Raw genomic sequence first — 19,208 nt, 5'->3', positions numbered from 1 at the left:
GTTTAGGTTTGCAGTGAAAATAGCGGCCCCTGCTGTTCAAAGAATGTATTGCGATTCAGTTCAAGCCTCAACAGATTTGAATCGTCACTCATTATAACCGATTTTCAACCGGCTCACGGTGAATCATTACATCCCTAGTAAATTGTCAAATTGAATTCAAAACTACAATTGCGAAAAAATATATTAATGCACAACACACAAAATTCATGTTTTACGAACAAGGGTCATTGCTATTAACGACCAATCAGACAGTGATAAATCACTCTACAGCGATCAGGCTTGACGTATACCTGCGACTTAGGGTAATTCAGCCCACTGAACAAAAGTTATATCAGATTGATATAAATCTTTAAAATCAGATTCCTTCAGCCGTGTCTGTTCATTCCTATTGCTCAGTTTCATTTCCCAATTACAAAGCTGATTCAATTTTCTCAAATGGCCACCCATAATTATCTGCAGTGTCTGCACAGCGTTTCTGCATCACCGCACCCTCTTTATGAGAGCCGAGCCCATACGCCGGGGCCAAATTCCTTAGTATGCCTTTTAATTGTCAGACTGTAATTGCTGTTGTATTAGATGGCTTAGCATGTCTTTCATTACAGAATCACAGCTACTTTTCCCCTAAGACCCTCTTTTATTTTTTGATAAATGCTTCGTATTTGATTCGCTTGACTGAGGTCGATGGCCAGAGAGGAAAAGGTTGGTGACGTCAAAATTCAAACATCTGTGTATTTCTCATGCTTTCATAGCTCTGCCTTTCCTCCCTCAGGTTGCGTGCTGAACAACATATTTAGAAAACACTGCGAGCTGAAGAATCGATTGAGTGTGCTTTGCAGACTAAAATAAAGCAGAAAGGTGCATTTTCACAGTGGGAGAGCGCTCTAAATGCGTTCCTAAAATAAAAATAACGTAATATAATAAAAGCGGTATAGAAAGAGCCTATTTCATGGTAGTGATGTTTGTCTATTGAGCAGCAGGACAGTGACAAAAATAATAACGTTTTATCCTGTAAAAGCGTGTTTGCACTAGTCTGATGTGACTGTCAAAAATGCATAAAGTGCGCTAACACCAAAAAACGGGGGTTCATGTAGGAAAATATACTTGCTGAGAAAAGGTCTTAAAGGTAAGTGTATATATTTTGACGTTAACATCTATCCCAGCTTTATATGCAGAGACAATAGTGAGTAATACAGATACCGATCCATTACCTCAACCAATAGCAGTTTGTGGGAGTGTCCTGGCCATTCTGGGCTCATCCTTTATAGTTCACCAAAATGTGAAAATCTTCTAATAATTCTCTTAAATTCTCATTGATTCTTTTGACACGCAAGAACCAATGAGATTTGAAATTATCAACACGCTGCCATATTTAAAAGAAGCGCTCGGTCCTCTTCTTAACGTTTGTTTCCTCTAATGTATATCTTCAATTCAGACATTAGCCCACAGGAGATATTACTTAAATAACTGGTATGTGCTTTATGGAGTTCTACTATTTTGAGTACTGTATAAAAATAACACTAAAGGATAGTTCACCCAAAAATGAAAATTCTGTCATCATTTACTCACCCTCGAGTTGTTCCAAATCTGTAAAATATTCTTAGTTCTGATGAACACAGCGAAAGATTTTTGGAAGAATGTTAGCAACCGACAGTTCTGAGGCACCATTGACTACCATATTGGGACAAATTAAAATGACAGTCAATGGTGCCCCAGAACTGTTTGCTTTCTAAAATTCCTCAAAAAATCTTCTTCTGTGTTCAACAGAACAAAAAAATACACAAAAATGTTTCCTACTATGGTATTCAATGGTGCCTCAGAATTGTCGATTGTTGACATTCTTCCAAATATCTTTATTTGTGTTCAACCGAACAAAGAAATGTAGGTTTGGAACAACAAGAGGGTAAGTAAATGATGAAAGAATTTTCATTGCAACTGAAACTGTCCCTTTTTTTTCATTGAAAATGAACTGTCCCTTTAAGGCATTTTAATATAAAATAATTTATTTGAGTTTAGCTTAAGAAATGGGCCATATACCGTACATCTGTGATGGTGTGAGGGCAAGTAAATAGAGATCATTTTCATATTTGGGTAAACTATTCCTTTTAACGCAAAGGTGAGCCACCAGAGCACAACGAAAAGCAGGGTTTTTCCTGGCTCAAAATGAGGCGGAGGTGGTGCCATCCTGATCTTGTACACACACACACACACACACACACATGTAGGCCTACCGTACCTTTAAGTGGCTTAACCAAAGTGACTTTGAGTTTGACATTAAAAGTTCTAACAAAATTAGATAAAAATGACAATTATTAAGTTATATAAAACATTACTTTTATTTCAACCAAACAGAAATGTTTTTTTAATCAAATAAAGCTTTTTTATCATTTCAAATAACTTTTCAGCTCACAATAGCCAACTGAATTAACCAGTCTTTCTAAATGAGCAAAGCTCATTCACATTTTGCATTCTCTGTGGTTCACTTTAAATGATTTAATGATCTCTTATATTCGCTAGTGACTGAAAAGTTCAATAGTTTAAATGAATCGGTTCAAATGAGTCATTCGTGTGCGAGTCGTTCTGAACGCAATGTGCGTTCATACTGGCGAACTCGCTGTGTACAATATACGCTGATACAACGATCCAACTGCACAGCTAAAGACATTACAATGATGTACATCATGTTAATTTAATACATTTCAAGAAATTAAACGTACTTAGATGCAAAACAAACAGCCGTGAAACACAGGCTGGCTCTTGTTCTGCAACTCTTTTTAGTGCCTCAGTGTGCTGATAACGAAACAGCGCCTCCACTGTGGCGCAATGTCGCAACTGCAGTTACAAATGACAGTCTGTTAAATGCACGCAGCATTTCTTGTAAAGACTCGCAACATAATTTTGGCAAGAGCCTGAGGCGGCACGACATTTGACGGAGGCGGCCGCCTCCAATTTCTCTATGCAGGAAAAACCCTGTAAAGGTATTTTTTTACTTGCCTCCCTTAGGTTTCAATGTAAAGCACAGTGCATCAATGAAAATCTGCTGTTTAACCGTCCAGAAATGCCTTTACGTCTAATGTAATATATCTAAAGTAACATTACGTGACTTTCAGCGGTTAATGACTCAGAACATTACGTAGCAGTTATTCCAATGAAAACATTCCTAACATAATGAGTGCCACAGCCTCCATGACATTTAAACACAGCCTTCATTTCTGCTGTCCTTTCAATGGCAAATCACCAGGGTCTAATTACCTGCAAATTAACTGCCATTTCACCATCTTGCATAAGATTATGTGCCACATGATGAAACGCCACCAGGGAGTCGAATCTGAAGAGAGGAACCCATACATGCAGAAAATGTGGGCGCCACTGTGTTAGTCTGATAGCGGTGAAAGATGTGAAGGCTGTCAGGAAAAACTCCCTGTGTAATGTAACCAGCATAAGGACATCTTATTATTTACGCCTCGCTTTGTTCTCTCTTTCCAAAGCCTCTTATTTGTCTCTCTCTCACACACACACACACACACGCTCTCTCTCTCTTCCTCTCACTCGCATACATACTCATCCCTGGAGTCTTTTTTTTTTGAAGGAGGCGGCAGATATGCCACAGGATGGAGCGAGTTTCGTCAGCGGCCCGGGCTTAGTCACTGCTTTTATATTACTGTTCTCTAGAGCTGAGGTTGCAGCATGGCCACTAGAGTTCAATGAGTCAATAGCGGAGCATAACAAACACGAAATGTGCGCTTCTTTGTTTGATGATACACCGTGGACTGAAATCCTTGATCAGGAGAAAGGCATTGCTTTATTCACAGCCTCTCGATGTTTATAGATATTAGGGACATGTGCCCAACGCCGTCTTTCTGCAAGTGTATGTAGCTGAACATTTTACAGATAAATTTGCAGACTGTGCAGGACCTAAATAAATAAACACCTTAAGTGTATAAAATTTTGCGGCATCTAGCGGCAAGGTTGTGAATTGCAACCAACGGCTTACTCCACCCCTCTCTTTCGAAACACAAAGGTGGCTGACACAGGACTGAGATGTCATCCCGTTTTTGCTTCTTGCCAGGAGATAATGTATTTATGAATCGCACTCTGTAGAGCTGTTTGTCCGTTTAGGGCTACTGTAGCTCAACAACATGGTGCTGAAATTCATTACCTTAGAAATAGCAAATTCTAAGGTAATAAAAACAAAACGCTTCGTCATGTATAGTATGTATAAGTCTTTACACACAGACATAGTTATGTATATTATATTGCATTTCTGTCAATAGATCCTCCAAAAAATACACATTGGACCGTTAAATATCTATAACATTTTATTGCACCAGACTATCAAAAAAGAATATACAGATTATGCATAACATGAACAGCAGGCAATATTTAATATTAACTTTCTGATTTCTCAATGCGCACCGAACACAAGGTCACAGTTCCAATAGATATATTTCTACTTTACAGACATAATAGAGAACAACAACAAAAAACTGCAAGAGGAATGGGATTGGAAAGCACGATAAACTGGACTTGAACCTGCATCACCCACATGACACCAACGGCTCAACAAGTCTAGGTGCTAACCACTGCACCACATCTCCCTACTAAATATTTGAGTTTTGAAACAAAATTTCAGCAATACTAGCATATCATGTCAGCGTAAAGCAGTGCAAGCATCAGCTACTTTCAGTGCAACACAATAAATGTTCATTTATTGTAATTACCCGAGTCTGGATTCAGAGACCGGCTTTTATATAAGAGCCTTATAAAGCCTATAAAACCTCAACGATCTTATAACAGCTCCTGCATTTCCTTTATAAGTCCTGCAGACGAGTTTTAGTAATTGCCAAATGCACGTAAAAGTCATTACAACACAAAAGCAGTAACTCCTTTTCTGTTACGCCTTACAAAAACACCTTCCAAGATCTATGACCAACATACTTCAGACAGACGCCCGCTTCTCGGAGGTGCGATTCCCGACACCCGAACGGAAATATAAGGGCAGTTCAAGTTTGTGACCGTAAATTAAACACCGGCGACAAAAGCTGAAATCCGAGTCTCATTCAAGTAGACGGCGATTAGCTTTCAGTGACTTATGAGAGTCATCATAGAAATTGTTACATGTGTACCGTGAAATGCGGGACACAATGGGTGTACTGTTTTACTCACTAGGAGAAAGGTAACATGAACCTCCATCCTGTTTGGAAAGTGGCTCAAGTGCACATATTAAGCCCCCCTCCTTTCACATAAAGCCCCCTCATGAAGAGCAGATCAAGGGAAGATTCTGACTGATACGACCAATGAGATTCTCTAACAGGAACCAGGGAAAGGATCCTTTTCAGAGGAAACGTCATGCTAGCCTTGTGGAGAAGAGAAAATAAATCGATAGGATAGAAAGAGGTTGCTGAGAAAAACATCATTGTTGTTATCGCTAATACTTAGATTAAAGGTTTGTTCAAATCCCTAATACTAACATAATAAACTTGGCATCTTTTATGCTACACAAACGATACCTCCTTCTAACAAGACTGAACTAGGGACTTCAGACATAGAGACCTGGGATTGGCCAAATCTTTTGCCCAACCTGGGACAATAAGCAACCATTACAACCATCTAAAACACACTAAAATCCAAATTTCACATTTTGTTCAGGTGATGACAAAATAAAGTTAAGCTTTGCTATGTACCTAAACCACCACAGAGGTGAGACCACACGGGGGGCAGTGACCCCACGTGATTGGTGAACGCAGATGTTTTGGGCTCCAACACAAAGGTCCAGGGGTCAAAAAGGCGAGCATTTACTCCTATCATAACAACTAAACAGAGAGCATTCATCACCTACCTATTCAACCAATTGGCTAACAAAGAAAAACAGTTGGTATTAAACACAACCATGTGAATCCGTTTCTTTCCTGCGATGAGTAATAAGGTCGCTTACAGGCCATGAGGTGCATTAGAATGCTGGAGCAAAACAGACAATGCCGGAGTACAAGGATAAATGAAGAAACCTCCAATCTGACCTCACTTTGGCATTGCACCGCTGCTAACGGCAAATAGCCAGTAATTGATTAATTACCCGAGATTCAAAGGCGCCATTTCTTTCGCATGTCAACCGAATCGGGCTCATCATTTGTTTAATGATTTCAAATGCTATTTTTCAAAATCCCAGTGATCGGTAATCAGCAATGAGAACAAATACACAACTCGCCTCATTCCCAGAGTACAACTCAGAGGTCTCGCTTTCATAGCTATTGAGACTTAATTGAGTTTTCAGTTTCTTTTATGCATCAACTATGTCTTAGATTTTCTAGTTAAAATTCCTAGCCTTAATAAAAAAGACACAAATGAGACAAATGTTGAGAAATCATTGCTATAAAGTAATAGCTATGATAAATTGATATTGAAAGAATATGATGAGAAATGTTTGAGATGTCTTTTGAAAGATCACTGTTCTATGAAAGACAAATCCGAGACGTAGAAGACTAAACTAAAAGTCTCCATTTGTTCTCCATGTACTGAAATTGCAATTCTGTCTTGGAGAAACAAATGGGACATTACGGAGATCACACCTGTGACTATTCTTGACTATGAGCTGACAAGATAACGTTGCCTCCCTCATCCGCTGGGGAAAATGAAATCCTTCGAAAAGAAATGCTCCTTTTCAAAATACGGAATTGCGGTATAAATGATTTCATTATTTGCGTAAAATAGCTAGGCGCTCGGAATGCCAGATCGGGGGAGTGTACCTGCTGAAATTGCACGGGAAAAGGTGCCCAGATTATGAAGCAGGATATCTTGAAAGTCATTTGAATGTAAATGTGGCAGCTGTTGTCCCTGAACCCACTTTTAGAATACACAATGTCCGGGCTCACTGGAGTGAAGAAAAAGCTTTTCTTTCCTCCAACTGTGTGAAAAAAAAAAACATTCGGTGAAAAAAGCCAGATTCACATTTCATAAAAACACGAGCTACAGTTCGTGTTTAAAAGGCGACGCCGCAAAGCCCCGACAGCTGCGTGGCCGTACCGAGAATGCTTCTCCTTCAGTGAGAATTAACCAAATTTCGCTATAGAAAAAGAGAGAGAGCGAATTCCCTCATTCAGCAACTTGCGACGGCACGGTTGACCAGTCACCGTTGAGTGATTTTGGAAATGAAGAGAGCTACAGTATTTTTCCCCCTATTCCAAATTTCAAGTCCAATAAAATGTTGTCATCTCGACAGGCTGCCATTAGCCGTACGTGCGATAAATCACAGCATGACAGACCGCAGCTTCAACTAAACATAATGCTCCGGGCAAACAAACACACCCCCTCCCCGCACCCTATGCACTCATCATCACATTAATAGCGCTCATGTTGAGAAGGTGAACGCGTTCGTGAAGCAGGGCTAATGCGTGAACTGTATCGAGTGACAATGATTTATATGCTGTCTGAGAGGGACAAAGCGAGTCGTTTGAGCGTACGCAAATTAGCGGAATCCTCCCAAAACAAGCGATTGTGACAATGAGCTTTACGTACAGTAGGATTTACTCTTTCTGTCAACACGCAACGCTGTTTAAACAAACACGATGTGTTGTTTTGAATGAAGTATTGTGAAACGTAGGACATTTTGAGTGCTAATTAAGGATGTCACATTATAAGCTGTTTGTATTCACAGGATTTTGGAGAAAGTGTTAAATTATCAGGCAATTATCCTTACAATTTGAGGAAAAAAAGGAATAGATTGCATTTTACATGCAATCCAATGCATGTTCATCGGAGAACTTTTGCACTTCTTAATTTTTGCAGTTTAAACTTCTAAAATCTATGCAGTCTCTACATTCATATATATATATATATATCCAATATAATGCATTTGTACAAAAAAATTAAGCACCTACCATTCGTCAAAGGGTTTCCGCTGTGCTATTCACACATAACTAGGCAAACAAACAAACATGCCGTCCAATGCAATCAGCAGCAAACACAAAATCCAGCAGGAGAAACTGAATTATCACAATTCTAAGCATTTATTTTTTGCACAAACTGGCCGATCGGACAAATTGTATTTTATGGTTTGGGTGTAATTCGTTGCTTTTAATCTTGGTGAAAACACATGCATAATGAGGGAGGGGGGTATTTACAGCACTATAAACTGACACACAATAAAACCCTAATTGTATTAGCAGCAAAAGAGTCAGGGGGGGTCACACAACTTTCCCATTGACCTCAAATGAATTGAGCACCCAGTAGGTCACGGCAATAATGCAGTTCATTGATTTGGTTGCGCATGTATACACTTTCATATCCACCAACACAAAACAACAACAAAAATGTGCTTTACTAATCAGCAATGAATTTAGCATGAACTTATGGAAACAATAGGCTACTTCCACACGGTTTCTCAAATTTACTTTATAGTTGAGTAATTTTACATCACAGTAAACATTATCCTACAACATAGCGTTTTGTTGATAGCAAAATAAGTTGGTCAGGATATAAGCTTAAACAAGCCAATATAATTAAATATGCACGTTTTAAAACCTAATGTATATTACAAATAACATAAATGAAAGTTATTTATAATTTGATCTAATACAATTTACTTTCGAAACTTGAGTTGCGAGAAAATAAGTCTGACAATATAGACACTACAGATAAACACTAAAATACGATTGAATGAGAAAAAAATCTCATGTATTCATTTCACTCACTGTGTGTAGTGTACAACGCAAAGCAGTTCACTGATAGTCTTATCTCTACCAGCTGACATATTTCTCCATCACACGGTATTACACCATCGGTCCTAGATTTGTATTCTTTTAATGTTTTTATAAACCTCTCTAATGGTGCAGAGCAGCCACACTGCCTGAACTTGCTGATGCGTATGACTGTAAAGTTAACTAACTGTCAAAAGCTGTGATATCTGTAGAAATTAAAGTGATAGTTCACCCAAAAATAAAAAAAATATCATCATTTACTCACCCGCATGTGGTTGTAAACCTATATATGACTATTTCTTCTGTGGAACACAAAGGAAAATATTTTGAAGAATGTCCCAGTAGTTTTGTGCCAATACAATGGAAGTCAAGGGGGGCCAATGTTGTTTTTTGCATTCTTGAAAACTATAAAACACATTTTTGGGTGAACTATCCTGAAGGTGACGTGTAATTTCTGTACCACTACCAAAAGGAATTGCAAAAACAATGCTTGCCCAAACACTCCCCTTGTCTCCCATTGGTCAGACAAAAAGAACCCCTTCATTGGTGTGCCAATGTTGTTATTTGGGATTATCAACAAAACAGAGCAACGTTTTCACAGCGCCACGGATGTTTACCTTTAATAAAAACCAACCCACAGATGGTTTACTCACATCTATCCCTGCATATTAAACGGAGATAGAAGGAAAATTTGTAACTTTAAAAATCATCTCTAAGACAAACTGACTTACTAAACCACGTGGACCTGACACAAGGGCACAAAAAGAGGTCCAACTTTTCTTTTGCACTAATGGTGTATCGCATTATATTTCGAAGCAGCGGCCGAGCAGGAAAAATCTCTCCACTGCACAAGAGGCTTCTGAAGACAGAGATCAGATGAGAGGAGCACTGCAGGGATAAAGAGTCTTGGCAGGGGTGCAATTCCGGAGCTCCTTAATAAGAAGTAAGGTGCAACAGAGGAACAATGAGCAACACTTCACCACACACCGTCTGTCCACCTTCCACTGAAGTCTACATTCCCAGCAGCTCGACTATGAAGCCTTATTACATGAGAGACTCCATATCCTTACCGGAAGATTCACTGGGGAGCATGAGCAATTCATTGGTTTGTTTCCATCATTGTTTCATCTGGTTGTGGTTCTTCAGACGGCTTCAAACAACTGTATTTATTTATGAATTTATGAAATGAAACCAAAACCCCCTGGGAAAAGCTTTAGATCAACTAAAAAAGGCTTTTTGGCAAATTTTTTGAATAATATAAATTGTGTAAGCTTTTGTAAGACGTCTAAGTTGGCTAAATACCCCCTCTCCATATACTAACTCAAATGGATTTAGGCATTGCAATATTTTACCTCAAACACTATAAAGAATCAACAAGTTCCATTAATATCATTATTTTACATAAATATTTGTGAAAAACATGCGTCTGACCACTTTTCAGAGAATGGCAGGCTGTAGTATTAAGCGAACACACGGTCTAATTCTATTCAACCAAAATCCAAACTCAGAGCGTGCCGAGAATATAAAACACCAACGTCCAATGCAGATGAAAGAGAAACAAGAGAGTAAAAGATTGCAATATATCAGTTTTAAATATCTACACACTAAACTTTAGCTCAACATTAGTCAATTTTTACGATATTTTAAAAACAACACACGTTAGTCCATTGTAATATATTTCACATTTAAAAGTGAAGGGAAAATGCAAAATAAGAATTGATTAGTAGAAGATAAAAGGGAAACGAAATTAGCCTAAAAAGTGTACGAGGGCGAACAAAGGAAGACTTGTTCTTTTAATGGAAATCTCTTGTGGTGGCCATCTCAGGGTCCTAATCATCTTCAACTATACAACAACCAGGAGAACACAAGGCTGTCCTCAAAAGGTCAAACCCATGGAGACCCATCAACTTCAGACTTATTTAGCAGCACTGCACGAGACTCCGCACCACACCAGAGAACTTAAAGTCTGCCTGATTTATCCCCATTGATGCATAACTACAAAATCACTGTACGATATTGTTACCTTCAGCTGGTGTATAAAAAAACTCATATCACAACGCTAAAGCACTTTTATTTATAAAGTTAAATCAATATGTGCATTTATGCAAAAGTCATTGATTTTCGGAAAGTTTAGATTTCTCTGTAAAGGCAGATACAATGTACAATGACCCTTAAAAGTATTTGTGAAAATGTAAGCGTGTCATTATACTACACCAACTGCAAACCAACGATGACTAAGCCCTTTCTCACAACTGACTTCACTTTTCTGAGCCATTTGTAATTCGTTTAACCTTTAATTTTGAGCAAAATATCAACCCATGCGAATCGTAGAGTCGTTTTTTTCTGGTTGTATAAGTCAAGCAACCACAGAATGTAGTCCAATCACATTAACTATGGGCATGTTCTGCCAGACAAAAAAAATCTTAATTTTGAACTTGAAAAGTGTTCTTGTTATGTAATACAATGGGCATTAGGGAACCATTGGATAGCTGTAATTGCATAACATTACACATCAATTACCCTTAAATGAACATTTAAAACATGCTGTTCTATAATCTGTGCATGTGTGCTCTCGAATAAAGACATTTTACTTCTATTTAATTCATTTTGCTGTCCTCAAACAAATACTTTAATATGCTAAACATAATCTAAACATACTGTAAAGGCCCTTCGATTTCTGATTCTAGTTTTGCCTTGTTTTAAGATGCCTGACATTCAATAACTACAAATGTTGAGATCACAGTGACCCATGTAGAATGTTTCGTTGAAAAGTAACAATGAAACAAACCAACAACTACAGCAATAGGCTATTTTACGAATTCTATCAACAGTGAGTGCAAATCTGTTGAATCTTCCCCCCAAAATACAACACGACAGTGAGCAGTAAATGCACACAACGCACTTACAACAAACTCTCACACCCGAAATGTTTGGAGGGTGTTAGGAGTGTATAATTGAAAGACTGTAAAAGCCCATTTGTTTCACTGGATGAACGTGAGAACGCTGAATATCTGCTGCGTTAGCCCAAATGCAGATAAAACCGTATGAAACGACCGTAAAAAGTACAATCTGAGAAAGTGAAACACCATCTTCTCTAAATCCTTTAGCTGTAGTCACGCATCCCCCTTGCATCCCGCTGAATGATCGTATATTGAAACATGCGGCGGTAAGCAGGTACACCTCGGCCCGTTAACACGCGTTTCATGTTGATACAAATGCAGAAAAAAAACACAAAATCCATCAATTAATGCGGATAAACTTCCATTTGCCAGATTAGAGAAAGCCAGTGTCGTTTACAAGACACATAGCCATATTAATCATTTAACCATAAGCAATAATTAATGGTTTTATATGGTAATAAGAGTGCAGCCAAGCCCGCTTTAGTTTGCTCGGTCGCTCCATAGCGCAAGTTTACAAGACGCTCCATAATAAATAAAAGAAGAGGTTTCGCGGTATAAAGCATCCTCGCGCACAGCCCAAACCGAACACAACATCGCTCTGTACCGCATTACGGTCCAGCTGTTTTTGCAACAACACGCACTTTTCCCATAGAAAATAAGCGGCTCACCATATCTGGAAAAGAAGGCGTCTATCCAGCGTATCGGAGGTTGCAAGCGCTTCCCTTTAAACAGTAACCAGCGCAGTCTAAGGAAGGTGTTGTGCTCTTAATATCGGTGTCTCATCAACATCATCTCCCGTTTAGAAAATTACAAGCAGGATAAATGTCCAGCATTTCACGGAGAGATAGCGAGTCGTATGTTTTGCTGCAGAGAGCCGGAGGGCGAGTAACGCCGCGTCCTGTAGTGCTGAATCCGTGTGCAGCGGGAACGCCGAGGAATGACAAGCGGCTTCCACAGTCCACACTCGGCTCGTACCATGTGTTCAGACGGGAGAGGGGGTGTGTGCGTGTCGTGGGCGCTAGTGGAAAGCGAGCCCGGGGCCACTACTACCACCACAGAGTGGTTTTAATACATTTACAGAGAAACGAAAATAAGCGGGATAAACAAAAACGACAACACGATTGCATTAGTTTGTTATAGGCACAGCACCAGGACACACGTCACATGAGACAAAGCAATATGATTAAGCAATAAAAACAAAATATCACGATTTAAAACATATTAATATGAATTTCAAATTATAGGTGTAGGCTCATTAATTATTATTAACTATTACGTAAAAGAAATGCATCTGTGGAAAGACAACAAAATACTGGCATCAAATGGTTTATAGCCTATGCACACTCGCTCTAAATTATTGAATGTTTTTATTATTTATGTACATGGTGCCATAGGGTACTTCAAAAATACCCCCAAAAAGTGCCATTACCGTTGTTCAATGTCCCACAAAACATGGCAATGTGAATATTTTTTACATTTAGCCTATGTTTTTAGATGCTTTTAAAACATTTTGCCTTAAAAACATCTCACCTTTTGTTGATGCTAGATAAACATAAATGGAAAAACTGAAATGACTTAATTAGTTAGAATAGTTCACGAATGTTCATATTTGGTGGTTTAAATACACACGTGAAGTCTCCCTTAAAGTTTTCAAAGCACTTTTAGTTTTCCATTTGTCACATCCATAACGGTTCATATTCCTCATAAATGGGTACATGAAAATTAAAATAAAACTTTGTTTTGTGAAGAGCCATTTCTTCTCCATTTGTTGAGTTGCTGCTTGTGGTTTGTAATTTTTTATTCACAGAAATCCTAAAAAAAAGTCTTCTCTTAAAAACATGTCCATTTTTGTCACATCCGCAGCACAAAAATGTTCCCCACTTTTAAAATACAAAACTCGTGCAATAGACTCATATTTTTCTAATGTCTGGAAAAATGTCTCCATCAGGGGTTTCAATAAAAACAGATGGATCAACATATTGGTAATAAATACATTCTCTGAGAATTTATATTTCAAGTTTCGACCGAAAATGTCACGTCCATAACTCTGGATTTGCCTAAACACAGAAGTAGCTCTGATTAATATACAGATCTCCGAAACGCTTTTTAAAGTCTACTTCAAACAACATCCAATTGAGTTTAAGAAGGAAATCTCATTTTTGCAACAACTTCTAGCCAAACCTTTGACATCAGAAATATGTAGGTTAATACAGAACACAGCGCTTGTGTTTTTCTCTCACAAATCCTTTGTTAGGCCAAGTCGTTTAAATCCTGCTTCCAAATCCAAAGCTATATGAAAAGTCTTCTTTTCCACACAGCTTCTCTGCGAGGTTAAAAGAATGGTCAAGGGTCCCTATCCCTCCAAGTATGTTTGGTTGCCCTGAGAACAAGAGAGAGGCCAGGAGGTGGTGTGTGTGGGGTTCAATTCACTGCATTACCCTCTGAAAGCTAATCTCAGGCCAAGCTTATGAGGCTTCGTACTGCTCCCTGCCTGTGAATGGGTGAGTGAAAAGTTAAATATTCTTTCATATGGAAAACTGCCGGGCCAAGTTGGGATTGTTATCGCGTCTGCGTGGGATTTAGAAACCCTTGGTTGACATAGGCAACAGGAAGACGGGGCTAACCTCATTATCAGTGGTTCCATATGGATCCAGGACATACAGGGGGCTGAGGGGCCCGTTTCTGTGAATAGTAACGGAATGGGAATATTACACTTTTCTCAGAACACAAAATGAACATTTCTGAAAGATCTTTACACACCAGATCTCAGTTCAATAGGTTGTATTTTTACTGGAGATTTGCATCATGAAGGTGCATTAGACAAACCTTCAAAACTGTATGATGTTATATTTAGGGATCAAAATCTAAGAGGAATTTTCCAGCACCTGTTGAATCTATAAAATAAAGAATTAAGTTCTTTAAGATGGTACTAGCCAATTTTATTCAATGAATTGAGTGTAATGGCATGCAGACTCGAGACACAGATGGATAGAGTCAAACAGGTGAGTTTATTGACAACACAGGAGTTGAGTCAATGGCCATCAGAATGAGTCTTTGGAGATGATATGGGTAAACTGACAGAGTTTTTGTGTTACTAGTAGCAGGTGCACGTCGAGATCGTTTGGAGACCAGACGAACACAGACGATCGTTGGAAACACAAGGAGACATGATGTAGTTTCGGGAAAGCATGTAATGCTAACATCGGTTAGAGTCCTTTTCCATTGGGGAGACTGGACAATGTGGCTGTCCACAGGCTAGCTTTTATGGTGCTGGGTGAGGGGATTAGTGATGAGCTGCAGGTGCGTGGGCTAGAATTCAAGTGAGTGAGTGGTAAGTGGGGTGGAGCCTGGTGTGTCCGTGAGTGGGTAAAATAATCTGAACCCATGTGATACAGTAGCTTTGGGTGAGGAACAGACCCAAAATACTTGCCGTTCACACAATATCTGACCACTGCAGATTTCAAACGCACATTCTTAATCCCGTATATTCAAACCGATTTACACAAGAACCAAAGCTGTTTTGAAATGAAAGACATCAAAACCAGGAACCATTTTTAAAATGAGATCACAAATAAAATGTCAGATTATCAGTTAGTAGCCTAATGGTACAAAAAACATATTTTTTAGTTTTTCTAAGATTTACAGATTTAGTCATCGGTTACAATGACTAATGGTACAGAAAAACAAAGATCCACAAGATTCTTTTGAATTCTTCCTGTTGTGTTACGTAGAAATGATAACTGAGACAGGAACAATATGAGCATGAGCAAATACCATGGTTGCCAGAACTCAAAATCTCTCATACCTAAAAATTCTTTATAGTGCCTGTTATGAATTACATACAATTTCTTACTAAAATAACTGTATAATAGGGATCATACACAGTCTATTTATCAATAAAATGGACAGCTAGTGCACAAAACCCTTCCAGGATAAATCGCAGGAACGGGGGAAACCGATGACTTGGCAACACTTGTAAATACTCTTATAATTGTACTTTTCTTTGGGGTGAGGTATTCCTTTAATTTATAATATGCTGCCCATTTAAAAAAAAGAAAAAAACTCCTGCATGTAGTTACTTACATTAAGATATGGGTTATGATGACAAGGCAAATGTGTTTAAAGGTTATGTGCCAAAAATAAATGTTTGTTGTTATTATGATGCAACGCAACGCAACGTAACGTAACGTAACGTAACGTAACGTAATAAATAAATCAAATTAAGTTTTAAATTATTGGCAGCTATAGCATCCTGCAGGTCTTAGGCATTGCCGTCCAGGCAAAAACCTTTTGGTAAGTATATGAGTACAAAAAGACAGCAGGTTTTACAATTGGAATGTTACACGCTCAACTCTACTGTCATCAAGTCTTACCTTCACCTGGATCAGTGAGAGCCTGGAGGCAGCAGCGGGAGCAGAGCTCTGGATTCTCTCCAAGCATGAAACCCCAAAGGAAACCGAGGCTACAGCATATTACCAGGTCAAAGCAAAGCACTGCTCTTCAGGCACAGGACACAAAACTGAGGACAGGATCCCCGCTGGTGTGGTGCTGCTGTGTTGTTGTCAGACTTTCAGCAAAGTAAGCCAAGAGCACATTCATTAGCCAGCTCCTCGCCAGAATCAATGCAAGTCACTTATCAAAAGAAGAGGACACGCTTTATGCCGGCATCTCTTGTCTTGATTTATTTGTGTTTTGTAATATAATAGTAAACTGTAATTTGGCTGATGCCCTGTTCCTTTGTGGTAAAATGGTTGAGTTACTGTAATCTATTTGAGTTTTGGAAATTCTTGCAGATCCTTGTGCCATGAAGAACATATAGTACAGTAGATGAAGTTATGAAAACCTGATGCGTGGTATTCAGTTACATCCTTCTGAAACAATTTACTTTTTTTAAAATACATTCTTCTTGATTTGTTATTGCCAAGATACCACGCACAAACAAAATAATTCAAAAGTTACGTCTCTTTCATGAGTCATCATGTCTAAATGCACAAGGCCTTTGTCGCCGACAAGCAAAAGCATCTGTAGGTACACATTTAGAAGCTATTTTCAAGGTAATTTCATGGTAATGGCTCCGTCATCTGTAAATGCAGTTTCTACTTTTGGTAAGCATCCTCTCTAGAGTCGTAATGATGGCTGATTTTCAACATAATAATTTTAAGTCGCTCCAGGATAATTGGATGTGTCATGATGTACTCAATAGCCATAACATTATGGCTGGGTAGATTTACTTCAATATCAGTTTAATTATCGTATTGCTAACTGTTTGTATTAGAATCACCAGTGTATTCATGTATTAAAGCCAGATTAACTTTCATAATTATTTTTCAGCCATATGTAATATGATAATAGAAAATGTAGGCAGGCCTGAATATATCCAATAGGAAGTGACTGTAATATGCTGTCTTTATTATGACAGGTGGTTGGTGGGGAGGTGTTAAAAAATAGTAGGTTTGGTGACATCAGCTGAAAAGCAAATAAGAGGCTAAAGTAAACACATTTTGCTGAGACAAATTTTTCTTTAGAACATTGTGGCCTTTACAGTACAGCATTGAATATAATCTGATAAGGTTTGTATGGAAATCTGAAAGGTCATTGTTCGGTATTCACATATTATTCTTAATAGTAAAGATATTTAATGTGTTTCATTTAAAGGCTACAGAAGCATGGGCTTCTATATTTTATTTTCAGACAGAGCAGAGGGAGACCTATATGACATGCACCATGAATCCCATAATTAGTCTTGGCGTGGTTATATTCAGCCTCTCCCTATTAATGAGAGAATTAGACTAAATCACTGCAATGCTCCAGAGGCAGGTGGAGTTTTAATGATATGAAAAATACATATTTGTATTGTTGTTCCTTTGTTTGTTCCAGTGTAGGCTGGATCTTCCAATGAGCACTTGTCAAATTTAAGAGCTCACAACACACAGCTTTATTACCTCAAATCATAAACTTTTATCCTGCCGAACTTTCAGAACTTGTTTTTATCATGCCGGCTACACACCCTCACAAAATATATAAAATGAATGGGATTGCACAATGCAACGTATTAAAAGTTAAAGACATTCTTTGTCTGATTTGTTGATAACACTTCACAATAAGATTGTATTTTATCTACTGTACATACACTGCGGATCCCCTTGCATGTTATTCGACATGTTCTGTCAGCTGTCGTCAGGGGCGGATTTAGTGATTTGGGGGCCCTAGGCAAATCCATGTATGGGGGCCCCAACTATGCACCATTTTACTTTACTGCAACCCTTATTTTTCTTCCTCCTCAAAGCACACAACTTTTCACCCCCAGTCAAAGTGACAGGGGAAAACTAAGCTTAATAAACACAGATACTGACTAATTAAAAATATATATAATAATGAATTCCCAAATGAAAAACATGGGATAAGTGTCTTAACAAAACACTTATATTAAAGTTCTAAAAAAAATGATAAAATGAAAACTAATAAGTTATATAAAGCATTACATTTATTCAATCAAACAAACAGAAAAGTTGAACATTTTAATATAAGCCTTTTTTATAAGACTTTTTAGCCCATAAGTAACCAGTTTAACTAAATGAGCAAAGCTCATTCACACCCTACGTTCTCTTGTAGTTCACTGAGCTTTGAACGATTCACTGATCTCTTACATTCTGTGTAAACGAATAGATTCAAAAGAGTCATTTGTTTGCGAGTCGTTCTGATCGCAATGTGCGTTCATACTGGCGAACTCGCTGTGTACAGAATAACGCTGATTCAACGAGCCAACTTCACAGCTAAAAACATTATAATGATGTACAGCAAGTTAATTTAGGAAATCTTTTCAAGAAATTCAAGAAAATGTAAATTGAACGTAAAACTCCTGAACAGCCGTGAAACACAGCTAATACAGCTCCTAATACAGCTCTTTTACTGAAATCTTCAGCGTCTCACTGCTGGTAACCAAAAAGCACCTCCATTGTTTCGTAACTGCAGTTACAAATGACAATCTGTTTAATAATGCACGCAGTGTTTTTTGTGAAGACACTCGACATATTTTTGACGAGAGTCTAAGGCGGCACGAAATTTGATTGAAGCGGCCGCCTCCAATTTCTTTATGCAGGAAAAACCCTGATCTGAGATTATATACAAAGTGTGCCCTCTCTCCGTCCTTTCATGCATTTAAATGTGACCAAATTTCTGCACTAGTGCGCACAGTACGAATCGTTAGCACTGCACTGATGATATTATATTATGTCTTTATGTGCCCATCGGTCTGCGCACCGGAGTCAAACAACCTTTCTACCTTTGAACTGGCCCTCTCAAACCAAGCGCACAGCGCTCTTTGTTTGACAGATGTTTTGGTCGTCAGTCATTATAACTGTGTTGTCGGTGTTCATGGATAGATACTCACCGGCACATTATCATTGCTCATGGACGGGAGAGTGCTGTGTCTGGCGGGAGAGAGATGCGCTACTGCTGTAGGAGCAGCGGTGGAGTTTGTGTGGGGGAAAAGCAGAGACTTTGGCAACAATCTTTTGTAAATCGTCTTTGTTCCTCTCCGCTGGTGTAGCTGCGTTCTTTATTTTATTTCCCTGCGACTTTTACTTCATTTTGCAGCTAATGTACCACACAATGACAC

At 38.5% G+C, this 19,208-nt stretch overlaps 1 protein-coding gene across 12 annotated transcripts in view; it reads right to left on the bottom strand.

Annotated features, from left to right (window-relative positions):
* tenm4 (teneurin transmembrane protein 4) overlaps window positions 1–12,541 on the bottom strand; it is a 216,552-nt gene extending 204,011 nt beyond the window's left edge. For all 12 annotated transcript variants that reach the window (XM_057350986.1, XM_057350982.1, XM_057350985.1 and 9 more), the window contains exon 1: window positions 12,259–12,541. The gene's annotated coding sequence lies outside the window, so the exon portion shown is untranslated. The remainder of the gene's footprint in view (window positions 1–12,258) is intronic.
* Window positions 12,542–19,208: the final 6,667 nt, after the last annotated feature.

Source organism: Triplophysa rosa, linkage group LG14 (genome assembly GCF_024868665.1).
Source record: "Triplophysa rosa linkage group LG14, Trosa_1v2, whole genome shotgun sequence".
NCBI lineage: Eukaryota > Metazoa > Chordata > Actinopteri > Cypriniformes > Nemacheilidae > Triplophysa > Triplophysa rosa.
Note: the sequence above shows the minus strand (reverse complement) of the source record. Positions and strands in the feature narration are given on the sequence as shown.